This window comes from Doryrhamphus excisus, chromosome 16, assembly GCF_030265055.1.
Source record: "Doryrhamphus excisus isolate RoL2022-K1 chromosome 16, RoL_Dexc_1.0, whole genome shotgun sequence".
NCBI classification, from domain to species: domain Eukaryota; kingdom Metazoa; phylum Chordata; class Actinopteri; order Syngnathiformes; family Syngnathidae; genus Doryrhamphus; species Doryrhamphus excisus.
The window spans coordinates 17,114,438-17,130,000 of record NC_080481.1 but is presented as its reverse complement, the minus strand read 5'-3'; the positions used below and the strand labels follow the sequence as shown (position 1 = coordinate 17,130,000).

General features: G+C 37.2%; 1 long non-coding RNA gene across 1 annotated transcript in view; it reads right to left on the bottom strand.

Annotated features, from left to right (window-relative positions):
• Positions 1-6,247: 6,247 nt before the first annotated feature.
• LOC131104614 (uncharacterized) overlaps positions 6,248-15,563 on the bottom strand; it is a 289,804-nt gene continuing 280,488 nt past the window's right edge. The window contains exons 3-5 of the long non-coding RNA XR_009119806.1: positions 13,677-13,733; positions 13,429-13,515; positions 6,248-6,463 (exon numbers count right to left, since the gene is read on the bottom strand). This is a non-coding gene — a long non-coding RNA (uncharacterized LOC131104614). The remainder of the gene's footprint in view (positions 6,464-13,428; positions 13,516-13,676; positions 13,734-15,563) is intronic.

Here is a 15,563-nt window from a genome sequence, read left to right as displayed (position 1 = left end):
TTATTGTAGCCAACTTGAGGCATGCCTGTTCAATAATCAGTGATTCCACACAATACGGGTTAATATAACCATGAGTAATATACACATTGCTTTGCTCTTACATTAAGATGCTAATTCGACATTATTCTTGTTTTGGTTGGCCACTATAAAAGGACCCTCTAAAACGTAGCCATGCTTGGGTTGCTTTGGTATTTGGGCCAAAACCAGGCACATTTTATGATGTGGCCACTGCAAAATGCACGGTTTAACTGTATTGAACGGCATGTTTGGGTCGCTCTGTATCAGCGTCTGCGGTGTCTGGACCAAACCCAGGTAGACATAAGGCCTTTTATTGCAGCCACTCCCAAATGTGCTGTTTAACTGTATTGGGGGCATGCTTGGGTTGCTCTGGATCAGCGTATAATGTATTGGAGCCAAAATTATGTATGGCACATTTTGGAGTGGCCTTTTATTATGGCCAACCGAAGGCACACCTGTTCACTAAAATGGTTTCTAATCAGCAAATAGATATGCCGCACATGTGAGGTGGATGGATGATGAATTATGAATGCTCGGTAATGCTACTTTAGATATATTTGCGAATATTATTCAAAAAGAGGTTTTACATTTGAGTTCAGCACAAAATTACATTTAAAAAAATCATCTCAGCTATGGGATACAGGTGGAAAAAGCCAATTCCATTATTTTTTTTTATAATATATAATTATATAATATATATAATGGGAAAAAAATATATATATATAATTCCATTATTTTCCAATTCCTATTTTTTATGTTTTTTTTTGTTTTGAGAATATTTCAACTTTCTTCTGAAATAATTCAGAATATTTAGACTTTATTTCAATAATATTGTAATATTACAACTTATAGCATTTAAAATATTTCTTCTTTAATATTTCAATTTTAATTTAATTCTTGTGAAATTGCATTTTCTGTTATTATAATATGACTTTTTTCTCTTAATATTTGGACTTTCTCTTACTGTTTTTTTTATTTCCGTTTTTTTTTTTCAAAAATTTTTTTCATCAAAACTAAAAATGTTCAACTTTTAATTTTTTTCTAGTAACCATGACTTTTAATTATTTGACCTTTAATATTTTGAAATTATTCTTTTAACATTATACCATAATTTTGCAAGAATTACAAGTAATTATTTTGTTTTCATAATATTATGATGTTATACTACTATATCGTCTTTCTTAAATATTTCAACTTTAAAATTGTTATTTTTCCTCATTTTAGATCATAAAATTGTGACATTTTCTTGTTATATTAAAACATTTTCTGCTGATTCTCATTTTTTTTTAATTTTTTTTAAGAATGTCCTGCAGGCTGCAAATGGCTCCCGGGTCGCAGTTTATATTTCATGTCAATTAACAGTAATTTTAAAAAGTTAAATGTGTTTTTTTTTCGAATAGAATTACAACCACGAAAACAGAGTAAAATACAACCTCGCCGTCATCGAGCGATCTGACTTTAATGGCGTGTGCTTATGCAACTAAACACTGTCACTCATGCAAAGCGTATGGACCTCCTGAGCCAGAAATCACTGACCAGATGGTACGGCGTGATGACGGTCATTCTCCGCCGTGTCGGGCTGCAAAAAGTTTCACATTCAAAGTCAATTTTTTTCCGAGTTTTAATATCTGAACTATCAGCACCAACGTGAATGCAGCCAATAAAGATGGAAAACGTAGCGAAAGCACTCACGCAGCATCTAGCGGCCACTTTGCGGCTCGAGCACCTCTCTTAGCCTTACACCTGGCACGGAACGCCGAAATACCGCAATAGTCCGGTTCCCTTTGTTTGCGCACCCTTGCCAGTGATTGTGTGTTTCTGTGTGTATATTTGTGTGCCTCCATTGGGCAAAGATGCAATATGAGGTGCGAAGAGGAGGCAGCAGACAGCACAGGAACAGACCTGCATAATGGAGTGCAGATCCCCCGTTGGTTTCATTTTAACACCTCGGAGTTTTGACGTGAGATGGCGAGATAGACGGTGAGGACGACAGCCGGACAAAGAAACTCGAAAGTGAGCAGACTGCTCGCAACAACTTTTCAAAGTTGGCTCGGAGATAAGCCTTTTGAATCCAGTTCTGCAAATACCTTGTTTTGGCTGGACTGCGGGGGTATCGATTCAAAGTTGGACTCGACTGCAAGAACTTCACACACCTACCGAGGGGAGGTGGTTCACATGTGCCACCTTCCACGGTGAGACGGGGGGGGGGGTTGCGACTACAAAGAAGAATGATGCTTTGAAAAGCCAGAACTTCAAGTTGGCTTTGGGCAGACGGGGGCCTTGAAGAGTCTACTTCACGATTAGAGAGTGGAGGGCAGACAGAATCGATGCTGACACAAAAAGTAGGATTTATTACTTGAATCCCACACGGACGCGAGACTGAAGCTTAAAAATAAGAAGCGTATGTATGTACTTCACATGTAACATGTCGGTCGTGAACCCACCTGGATTCTGCCGGAGGTCGGACTCCGGTGACATTGACGTGCGGTCTGTTTGTTCTCAAATCCACCAGGAGTATGAAAGGGTCCTGCTTACATACGTATCTTACATATTGTAATGATTTTTTACATTGTTTGAATGTGGAAAAATTATAGTTCATGGCGTGACAGTTAACAAACATAGCAGTGTACAGATGATGCTTTCAGGGACTATCGCAACAATTTGAACATGCATCAGATTACAATTGAATGCATCACATAATCAGTTCCCAGTTCCACATGTCCAAAAGGAGTAGGAAGAAGCAAAGCTTATTAAATCCTACCCCTACATCTGGTACTTTTACAATAAGTAACTGTTACATTTGTTCACTTCCTGCTTTCCAAATATAATTTAAGTTTTTTTTTTACTTTATTTTTTTTTATTTTTAAATTGAATTTAAAATTTAAAATTTAAAATTTAAAATTTAAAATTTAAAATTTAAAATTTAAAATTTAAAATTTAAAATTTAAAATTTAAAATTTAAAATTGTTGTCACGTACCAAAGTACGAGGTGATATGACCATACAATCACCTCGTTGTGCATTGTTTGACTTCCTTACTCGATCCATTCCATAGTTTGATTCCACATACTGAAATGCTATGCTAACGCTAACATAGTCCTAGCATAGAATTGTTTCAAATGTAGTTCTTCCCTGAGATCATATTTATTCATTATTGTATTGGATAGTATTGGATGACATTTTTAGCTAATAGGTTATTTTTAGCCTTATGCATTATTTTAGCTGTTTGAAGATGAACTATATCAGCAAGTTGAAGTATTTGTGATATTAAAAATAACAAATTTGGGAAATGTGTTAATTTTCGAAAACAAAAGGAGGTAAAATTTTAAATTTTAAAAGGAGGTAAAATTGATTTTTAAATCTAAAAAGGCTTTTAATTAAAAATTAAAAATTAAAAATTAAAAATTAAAAATTAAAAATTAAAAATTAAAAATTAAAAATTAAAAATTAAAAATTAAAAATTTTACCTCCTTCTTTTGTTTTCGAAAATTAACACATTTCCCAAATTTGTTATTTTTAATATCACAAATACTTCAACTTGCTGAATTTTAAATTTTAAATTTTAATTTTTAATTTTTAAATTTTTAATTTTTAATTTTTAATTTTTAATTTTTAATTTTTAATTTTTAATTTTTAATTTTTAATTTTTAATTTTTAATTTTTAATTTTAAATTTTAAATTTTAAATTTTAAATTTTAAATTTTAAATTTTAAATTTTAAATTTTAAATGAAAAGCCTTTTTTGTTGCTCGCAAATATCACTGTGAAAGGATGTTGATATAACATGCATAATGCTTTGCAGCCTTGTCGCTATAGTGGAATCGTGTTTAGAATACAATAAGTTAAAGTCGGATCTTCTACCAGAATTTGTAGTATTAAAATCCAACTACCCAACTGTGGTTCAACCAGGATATCACAGAATAAGGACTGCTGAGCGGATCAAAACCTGCGCTGAAGATGTACAAAAAACGGTAGTTTCCCGAGGGAAAAAGAAGCGGGTCGACAGGTACGCCCAGGGTAGAGCAATGGAAGTGAGCAGGAGGGAGGATAGAAGGTTCCTGGCAAACGCCCACATCGCCTCCCTCGCCAAGAGCGAGCAGCGGCCACTCAGAAATTAGGCCTGACACAGCTTGTCGCAGTCACAGAAGCCTTGATCGGGATTTGCTCGCAGGACCTCCCACTCGACACGCACACACCCATGCATGTGTGTGTACTCGCCGCGTGGGAGGGGGTGGGGTTGGGGGGGAGGTAAGAAAGCTGAGGGCCATTTTGGAGGAGAAGGGGACCCCGGCAACATCTGTAGTCTCTGTTGTTGATAGTGCGGCTGCCAGCTTGGAGTCGGATCACAGGGCTGGAGATTCTGGAGTCTGGGCTCTACCTCGTGGCCAATCCCCCCCCCCCCACACACACACCCCGCCCCCTTTCCTCCTCAGATCCGTACTTCCAAAACCTCCAAGCTACCACCTGTTAGTCAATTCTCGACGACCAGAGGACACCGTGATACTCTGAAGTCAAACTTCTGTCTTTGTGTTTCTTTTCATCAGAGTTTCAACGAACTCGAATGGGTTGGAGACGAACCCCGCCCCCCTCCCCACCGTCTTTCCCCCTGTTTTGTAGCTTTGATGTGAGCAGACACAGTCACATATCCTTGTCCATTTAGCATCAGAGAGCATCCCCCTAACCCAGGGCTTGGCACCATCTCACATGGCCGGTGATTTGAGATGCTTTAATTAGGCCAAAATGTGTCTAAAGATGTAGTTGTGCCCCAGGACATCCGGTACTTTCCATGCTAAAGAGATAAATACACTACATTTTTATGTCGCAGAGGCTTTAGCCGTCTATTTTCTATCATTTCATGTCTTTCTGTGTCAGCTAAATCCCTCCTGGAGGCTTCCGTGTGGACGCGGCTCGCATATTACAGGAGAAAGCTCAGCTGATGATTTGGGAAAAATATGAAAGGGTCCCTGACATGATTCATCAATGTTACAAAAATATGTTTGTAATGGTAATGGTTTAATTTCATTTGAACATTCATCAGATTACAATTGAATGCATCCCATAATCAGTTCCCAGTTCCACATGTCCGAAAGGAGTAGGAAGAAGCAAAGCTTATTAAATCCTACCCCTCCATCTGGTACTTTTACAATCAGTAACTGTTACATTTGTTCATTTCCTGCTTTCAAAAATATAATTTGAGTATTTTTTTTTACTTTATTTTTTAAATTTTTAATGTTTAATTTTTTATTTATTTTTTAAATTTTTGTCACGACCATACAATCAACCTACAACCTTACTCAATCCATTCCATAGTTTGATTCCACATACTGAAATGCTATGCTAACGCTAACATAGTCCTAGCATATAAGTGTTTCAAATGTACTTCTTCCCTAAGATCATATTTCTCCTCTCTTGTAGAGAAGTTTTGGATGACATTTTTAGCTAATTGGTTATTTTTAGCCTTATGCATTATTTTAGCTGTTTGAAGATGAACTATATCAGCAAGTTGAAGTATTTGTGATTTTAGAAATCACCAATTTGGGAAATGTGTTAATTTTTGAAAACAAAAGGAGGAAAAAAAAATAAAAATAAAAAATAAAAAATAAAAAATAAAAAATAAAAAATAAAAAATAAAAAATAAAAAATAAAAAATAAAAAATAAAAAATAAAAAATTAAAAATTAAAAATTAAAAATTAAAAATTAAATAAATCAGTAACAGTAACAGTTACATTTCACTTCCTGCTTTCCTAATATAAGTTTTTTTTACTTTATTTTATTAATTTTAATTTTGTATTTTGTATTTTGTATTTTTTATTTTGTATTTTGTATTTTGTATTTTGTATTTTGTATTTTGTATTTTGTATTTTGTATTTTGTATTTTGTATTTTTTATTTTTTATTTTTTATTATTATTATTATTATTATTTGTTTATTATTGTATTATTATTGTATTATTGTATTACTATTTAAGTTATTATTATTATTATATTTAAAAAATATATTTTTGTCACATAGTGTCACATTATTTTATTTTAGTTACGCTCCATGTTGTTTGATTTTTGGAAGAGAACTGTAAAGACGGAAAAATGACATTTATAGTGGCGGCACCTGTGATGAACTAGCTTTTGTAGTTCAGGTTCAATTACGTAATCAACGCCATTGGGGTGACACCTCCCAGCTAAAGCAGAGAAAACAAACTCTCAAGGTAGATTGTCGACTTTGTTCAGTAAATTTATCAAATAGTAGTCATGCCAAAACGTTGGATGTTCACAACTGTAAGCTTGTTTTCTTTTCTTGCCCCCCCACCCGACTGCACGTCCATAGTGTGTCCATATTGGGAGCTTAGGCCTCCTGACATCCCTGAGCTTCTTTGAAGGTATGGATGAGCGACGAGTTCTGTTTGGGTTCCTCCGCAGACGCCAGAAGCTTCACCAGGACAGAAATGTCACTCTAAAGGGCAGATGTGTCAGGTTTGATGTGATGCACTGTTAGCATGAATCTAATTTGCAAGTACGCGCTCTACTGTATTTACACACAGGGACACCTCCCATTCTCCATAGGAAGTGTAGCTTTGGGGGAGGTCCGTTTCTCCATCGTTGCAATGTGTCGGTCCAGTCAAACCTCGGTTGTCGAACACCTCGTTTTTGTATGATTCGATTTTTGTCTGAAATTTTAGTTTTATCATTCGACAAAACGGAGTGCCAAAATAAAGCACCCTACGTTCTGCTGACTGACAAGCAGAGCTATGGACTCCGGTCTCGATTTTGATGACTTTGCACTTGACTTGACATTAGAAGTCAACTTGGACTTTGACATCAATGACCCAGGACCTTAATGTGATGATTTAGTGTCTTGCGTAAAATGTGCCCCCCAATTCAAAGTAATCGAGCAACATGACTATTATGTCATTAGCAGAAAGTCACCAAAAGTTCTCACAGAAATGACTTCTTTGAATGCATCTTTCCAAAATCAGGTTTTTAGAACTGCGGTAGAGTGGCGGTGGTTATCGCCGGGATGTGTCAAGATGCTACCGAAGATCATTTATTTTGTGCTTAACTGTGCTTATTGCAAGGCTACGACTTTGGACTTGACTTGACTTGACTTGACCCATGTGGTCTTGGCTTGAGGCTTGGGAATAAAGACTTGAGTCTTGCAAAACATTGACTTTCTCCCACCTCTGCGTTTTATATTGAGTGGGACTGCTAAATAACCCACCATGGGGCCAAAAAAAGTTGCGAGTGCAATCAATTTGAATTTGATGTCACTTGGACGTACGGGAAGTTCCATCCATCCATCCATCCATCCATTCATTTTCTACCACTTTTCCTCATGAGTGTCGCGGGGGTGCTGGAGCCTATCCCAGCTGTCTTTGGGTGAGAGGTGGGGTACACCCTGGACTGGTTGCCAGCCAATCACAGGGCACATACTATAGACAAACAACCATTCACACTCACATTCATACCTATGGACAATTTGGAGTCGCTAATTAAGCTAGCATGTTTTGGGAATGTGGGAGGAAACCGGAGTCCCCGGAGAAAACCCACGAGAACATGCAAACTCCACGCAGAGATGGCCGAGAGTGGAATTAAACCCTGGTCTCCGAGTTGTGAGGTCTGCGCGCTAACCACTCGACCACCGTGCAGCCCTCCATCCATTCATAATTTTGTCAGGATATACAATTTTTTTTTTGGTCATATTTTTGGGTGTCTCGAACGGATTAATTTAATTTGCCTGAATTTTCATATGTTTTGGTTTCCATCTGACATTTTTAAGGAAACACAATATTTTCTATTTTGTGCATTAACTAAATTGAACTGTACTCATATTTTTTTTATGTGACATGAGAAGGTGTCTGACGACCCCACCATGAGCGATCTCCTTCCCTCACATGTACTTGTACATAAAAAAAGGTACAAGACACAGGCCGCTGCTCCGTTTTGGCTTGTAACTAAATATTTCTTGGCAGTGGAGCGCAGATTCTCCCTGCTATGAAGGCATTATGAAACCTGCCATCTTGACTGCATGAACCAAATAACAACAAGAGTGCATTGTACACCACCTGCTTCACACGTTTAGATGGTTTTAAATAAGCAGGCACCATTTGGCTGGGCAACACGGCAAGCGAGGGGAGGGGGTGACAAGGTACAATTGTAAAGTACAACGACTTTTTTTTTTCCAATTCTTGGAACCATCCCGGAAGGCGAATATCTCTTTTGCAGCAACTGCCAATGTCTTGCCCGCATCCTTGCGATGTTCTCCTCCGAAAAACTGACAAAAAGCTAAGCATCTGATCGAGCTCGTTCCTCAGGTTTAAGTCTGGCTGCTGAATTCATGAATAAATCCGGCTTTTGAGACTTCCCACCTCATGTTAAGGAGGGGATATATTTGTCAGCCGTTAATTACTGTCATACGACAACGCCACCTTCCCTCTCTGTCAGTGGCGTAGACTGGTAGGTGAGGAGGGGCTGTGAGTGTGATCTTGGGTACCTGATGGAAAAATTTTGCCTTTTTTTTTTTTTTTTTTACTCAGCTGCTGATTCTGCACATGTACTCTGACTCAAAATGTTTAGACGCTACTTTGGATACAAACAGAGGCAACATTTTAGCAAAAATTTTGGTTAACATACACTCTAACTGGGGCATACTTTAACCAAGGTGCTACTGTAAGAGTAAATGTGTTGAATTATGTTTAAAAAATCTGTTATCATGGGGTATCCGATTCATTCATTTTGTACCGCTGATCCTCACAAGGGTCACGGGGGTGCTGGAGCCTATCCCAGCTGCCACATTCATACTTATGGACAATTTGGAGTCGCTAATTAACCTAGCATGTTTTTGGAATGTGGGAGGAAACCGGAGTACCTGGAAAAAAAACATGCATGCATGGGGAGAACATGCAAACTCCACACAGACATGGCCGAGGGTGGAATTGAACTAGGGTCACTAGGCTGTGAGGCCTCCATGCTAACCACTCTTGACCGTGCAGCCCTTATTTTGCTGCTTGTAAAACATTTTCATTTGCAGTAAATTGCTTATAGTCTCACTCCCATTTTTTCCGCTTCCAAATCCCTCCAGATAGTCAGTACCACCAAAATGCAAAGATCCTTCTCAGTTGGTTTGGATCCTTTACTGAAACAGACCGGACTTGTTCAGGTCCAGACGGTTCATCAGTGGTTCACGTAAAACCCCTCACATCCCAATCCCTCACATGTAAAATAACTTCCATAGAACTGTAAGACTGTTTGGTCAAATGTTACAAACTGTTACATTTGTTCACTTCCTGCTTTCCCAATATAATTTGAGTATTTTTTTATTTTATTTTATTAATTTTAATTTTAATTTTTTTTTCTTTTACTTTTTCAATTTTTTAAAAATTTTTTACATTATTTTTATTTTTATTTTTGTCACGTACCGAAGTACGAGGATTCAGGTTTTAAATATTTACAACTAAAAAACTTAGTAATCCAAAAACCGTAGTGTTCGAAAACCCAGGTTCTATCAGTTCAATTATTAAACAAAGTCAAACCCTGACCTACAAACGTGACCTTGAAGGAGATATGCGACACTGGCCGTTTTGCAACCACCGTTTGCCATCATCCGCCGCCCGTACCACTCTCCCCGCCAAGGTGTGAGTGCATGTGACACCCAATAGCCGGTGAGCAGCTACTTCACACATGCGGGTGGGGCAAAGGACAGAACATCACTCGGTGCCTATCTGACATCGGTCTCCATTTCCTGGTTGAGTGCTTCAGTGGGCCAGCACGAAGCAAGGGAGGGGTCCGTCGCTCCTCCCGCCGCTTGACCTCAAACCACGGCCCGGCGAATGCTAACCTTTTCTCACCCCTCCGAAATCGAATCAATAACACTTTGGCCGCAAACGTGGAAACACTGCGTTGGCATTAATCTTCCGCCCTTCCATGCTTGACGCTGCCGTTTGCCACTCTGGCTCCCGTTCAGCGGGGAGGAAACGCTCGGCTAGCTGTGATGGATTGACTGGTCGGCCTGCTGCCTCTCCAGTGTGTTCTTGACATTGTGCACGTGCCGGTACAAAGCAAAGACAACGTTTGTTTCGTTGCGTTTGCTCCAAAGAAAGCCGAGTCACATGGAGACTGTTGCCGGCGTTACAAAGCATCTGGACTAAAGACTTCGGGACAATTCGGGATAATTGTCCCTTTCACTCTTGCGCCACTGGAAACCATGCAAACCAATCATCATCATTTGGAGTACTTCAGGATCAAAAGAGTTTCCTTTGGAGTGCTCCCTTTTGAAACATTTGCATCCTGACTCACATTTCCACGAGCGCCGTTGCACCACCGTTGGCTCATCTCACGCTCGTCAAGTGCTCCCTGTTTTTTCCTGTGATTGCATTAGCGCCGCTTGCTAGCAGCGCAGCGGGCCCATTCGCGCAAACACTCGTATAAGCACATACAGGTGCAGCTTTAGACGGCCTCGCTGGCACCGGCAGGAAACAGGTGTCTCGCTATTGATAGCTAACTGGTGGCAGCGTTGGGGCGGCGGGTATGCGACCAGTATTGGCTAGGAAAATCAGGTGGCTTGATGCGAGTCCCTGAGCGCAGCTACTACTAATTGTTATCAACGCTTGTGAGTCTATTTTTGCGGGCCGGGGCCCAGATGGTCGCGGTTTGACGGCACAAAGAAAGGGAAGGTGTTTGGTATTTATCGCAGGTTGTTGATTCCTGATGAAATGCAACCTCTGGGACCCCTTAACGCCTCGTTAATGGACATGTGATCGAGCATGCGGGACTGTTTTTTTCTGTGCAAATATGCATAATGTTGCTCTTATTATGCATTGGGTGCAGTGGTTAAATTTTTTTTATATGATGGGATCATCTTATCTTCTCCATGTACTGTCAACACTGCAAAGCCTAACAACCAATGAAAAGATTTACTGTATGTTACTACTTTTTAATTTTAATAAATTTTAATAAATTTTAATAAATTTTAATAAATTTTAATAATTTTTTAATAAATTTTAAATAAATTTTAATACATTTTAATAAATATTAATACATTTTTATAATTTTTAATAAATTGTAAGTAATTTTAACTAATTTTAAGTAATCATTTTTATGAACAATGCTTTAATATTTTAAATATTTGCTGTTTTAGCGATAACTAATATTGTCCAGACTTAATGTTCGATATTTTATATGATACCGATGCTAGCAGGCATTGCAAATCCAAAGGCAAAACTGTAATTCCAACATGCTAAGTTAGCGAGCACCGCTAACATAATTTAAAAGCTTTTAATGTTGGTTGCTCAATGTTATCGAACATCCCTAATTATTATTATTATAACAATTGTAGGGATGTTTGGTATACATATTACTCAACTTCTGGTACAATACCTGTACAGTTTTTGGTGGGGTAACTAGGGATATCCTATAATATGTTGTTGAACAAAAATAACAACAGAAAATTTTAATTTAATGAGAGAAAAAGTATTTTTCTAAGAGTTGAAATTTTACTAAAATAAACTTTACATAATTTTTTTTACAGAAAATAATGTCATTATAGTAACCTAGACCTGAACTATTAAAGGGAAAAATAAATATATATTTTTTTAAGATGTAACATGACAAACCAAAGAATAATACATTGGTCATTTTCATGTAAAAACATCTAAAATTATGGAAATAAAGTCAAAATATCTTCTTCTTTCTGTTTGGGCTTTTCCCTTCAGGGGTCGCTACAGCAAATCAATCCCCTCCATCCAAGCCTGTCTTCTGCATCTGAACTACATCATTACAAGAGGAAAATTTATGAAGTTGAAATATTTGGAATAATAAACTAAAAATGCAAAAAAATGAAAAACAGCTCAAGAGCCAAAGTTCAAGTACCATACTTTTTCCATGTACATCATAAACCTGGGATTTGTTTTTTTTTTTTTATCCTCGAAATACAGTATACAAAACGTCTTTGCAAAAACTGGTAAATTTCATTGTCATGATTGTCAGGAATGATTGACACGTTAGATTACCTATCAGATTACTATCTATGTATTTTACCTCATTACTATCTAACCTGATTACTATCTATATTACCTGTTAGATTTCTATCTAAACAGGTACCGCTGCACCCGCTCACAGGAAAGCAGCTACACTTTGTGCCAAACAGGAAACAGAAAACCAAAAAAACAAAAACTAACGTCCAACCTTGTCATGTGGAACATGACATAAAAGGTTGAGTGTGTGTCTGTGTGTGTGTATGTCTAATCTAGTAATTGCCCATCAATACACACGTGTTAACACGGAGTGACGACATACATGTTGAAAAGTTTTCAACAGATGCCCCATTCCAAAAACATGCTAGGTTAATTAGCGACTCCAAATTGTCCATCGGTATGAATGTGAGTGTGAATGGTTGTTTGTCTATATGTGACCTGTGATTGGCTGGCCACCAGTCCGGGGTGTACCCCGCCTATCGCCTAGAAAAGGATGGATGGATGGATGCCTTCATTAGTCCCCCAAGGAGAAACTCCAAGTTTTATAACAGCAAAAGTAGTACAAAAGCACACTAAGACAAGGTAATACAAGGTAATGCAAGGTAATACAAGTCAAGTTTCATATTGCTTGTTATTGCACGGTTTACTGCACGATTGTACAAGATTTTTTGATGAACTTAATAAGAATGTGTTGGGAATGTGGTAGGAAACTGGAGTAAACCCACACCCACGTGGGTGTCAAATCCACAGAGAGATGCCCACGCGGGGATTTGAACCCAGTTTGACTGTGTGACCAACATGCTATCCGCTACATCCATTACACCAAATTGTTTCTTTACTTTTCTAGTACGCCGACATGCAGCAAATTGCACAACACAGCACCCCCGGAGGCTGAGAAATAGCGTTGCACTTTAGGGCGGCTCAAAACTAAACAGAGAGGGCATGAAATCGATAGCTAAAACACTCTAATCTTCCAATTAAAGCCCTTCAGTGGCTGTGGTGAGATGGTAACTGTGATAAGTGCAGGTTGTATGGAGGAGGTGGAGGAGGAGGTGAAACCTACACAGGTACATCTGTTAAGGGTAATTAACCTCTCAGCGCTCCGAGCAGCCCGTTGTCTGACTGTCAGTCGCATCCGCTTACCTCTCGGCACTTGTAACGAGTGTTTTGTAGCGGAGGTGAAATGAGCAACCGGGAGGTAATTTGTCTGCAGGTGTGGAGGAGAACAAAACGTGTACGACGTTTAATTGGAAAATGAGCGTATTCGCAGCAAGGTAAGCGCGCTCGCCTCCTGTGTTAAATAGAAGAGTCGGCGTGTGTTAAGTAAGTGCATCTCTCACACGTGGGGGAGTGAAAAAAGTAGTGCGCCAGCGGGAGGGATTGTTGTGCACACAGACGCACGTGGAGGCTGCAAGCAGGTAATAGAGCAGACATAATGGGAGCTAAGTACCTGTAATCCTGTGAGACATCACTCCACACAACACCGAGTAATTCCCCCCGCGCCGTGGAGTTGGTCCCTCGCCAGGTTGGAGTGTGTCTGCCGAGGGAGGGGGTGTTTAGGAGAAGTATCAGGTGTGAAAGGGCGTCAGCTGCACTGAGTGCCTTCTATTGATCCGCCAGAGGGGCCTGGCATGCGTTTGTGTGTGTGTTGGTGTGTGTTGGTGTGTGTTGGTGTGTGTGCAACAAAAATACAGCTACCTGATTCAATGGGTTCCAGGTGCAGACGCCGGAACTGCTGGTTCTGTTGGCCGTGTCCTTGAAAGACAAAACAGTACTATTAACTCATTTTTATCATGCGTTTGATTTCCAAATTCAATTGAAAACTTTCTCAATGAAAAATGAAAAGTGCACATAAGTGAATATAAGCATCAGAACTAAACAATAATAATGAAATAATAATGATAAAAATGCATCTTCTGCATGAAAAATAAAGATTGGACACTTTTATTTTTTTGTGGGCATCATTTTATTTTATTTTATTTTATTTTATTTTATTTTATTTTATTTTATTTTATTTTATTTTATTTTATTTTATTTTATTTTATTTTATTTTATTTTATTTTATTTTATTTTATTTTATTTTATTTTATTTTATTTTTGGACATGTTTTTCCCATGTGGGCCTGGGTAAATAATAACTAACTAACTAACTAACTAAATAACTAAATAAATAAATAAATAAATAAATAAATAAATAAATAAATAAATAAATAAATAAATAAATAAATAAATAAATTAATAAATTAATAAATAAATACATTTTTAATTTAAAAATGTTTAAAAATATGTGGGCCTGGGTAAATAAATAAGTAAATAAGTAAGTAAGTAAATAAATAAGAAAGTAAATAAATAAGTAAGTAAATACATAAATAAGTAAATAAGTAAATAAGTAAATAAGTAAATAAGTAAATAAGTAAATAAGTAAATAAATAAGTAAGTAAATACGTAAATAAATAAATAAATAAATAAATAGATAAATAAATAAATAAATAAATAAATAAATAAATAAATAAATAAATAAATAAATAAATAAATAAATAAATAAATAAATTTTTTATTTAAAAATGTTTAAAAAATAAAGATTGGACTCTTTTGTCCATAGGTATGAATGTGAGTGTGAATGGTTGTTTGTCTATATGTGCCCTGTGATTGGCTGGCCACCAGTCCAGGGTGTACCCCGCCTCTTGCCTGAAGTCAGCTGGGAGAGAATCCAGCAACCCCCACGACCCTCGTGAGGATAAGCAGTAGAAAATGAATGAATGAATGAATAGTAGCATATAGGGGCTGCATGGCGGACGAGTGGTTAGCACGTAGACTTCACAGCTAGGAGACCGGCGTTCAATTCCACCCTCGGTCATCTCTGTGTGGAGTTTGCATGTTCTCCCCGTGCATGTGTGGGTTTTCTCTGGGTACTCCGGTTTCCTCCCACATTCCAAAAACATGCTAGGTTAATTAGCCACTCCAAATTGTCCATAGGTATGAATGTGAGTGTGAATGGTTGTTTGTCTATATGTGCCCTGTGAGAGGAAACGCAATGCAATTTTTTTAAGAAATACAAGCACATCTGAATAAATTAGAATATTTTTGAAAAGTAATTTATTTCAATTGCAATCATAATTTTGCTGATTATAATTTACAGATAAGAAATATATTTTTAAAAAATAGGATTATCAAAAATAACGGTGGTATTTTTTTTCTTTAATTCCATTCATTTTTTTGTAGCTTTGTAACAATAACTTCATAATGCGTGTGGTTGTGTATAAATACAGTAAACAGGAAAATAAAGAAAATTATTAAGTGGATATTCCTATCCATTTTCATCATCTAAACATGCGGGAAAATACACTGAAAACATATACATTTATCGTAAATGAAGTGATGTCTTTGAACGCAACCCATTATTTCTCATCATAACAAAGTTTAAAGTGTGGTATCTTTTAGCTTGATTGACATATTCATTATGTTTGTCATCCTGTCCTTTTGTCATAAATAAAGTAAAAATTGGTAAATTTCAGACATAGTTACTAATGGTAATTAATCAAGATTAATTCATTAAAAAAAACAAAAAAATAGCAAAACAGATATT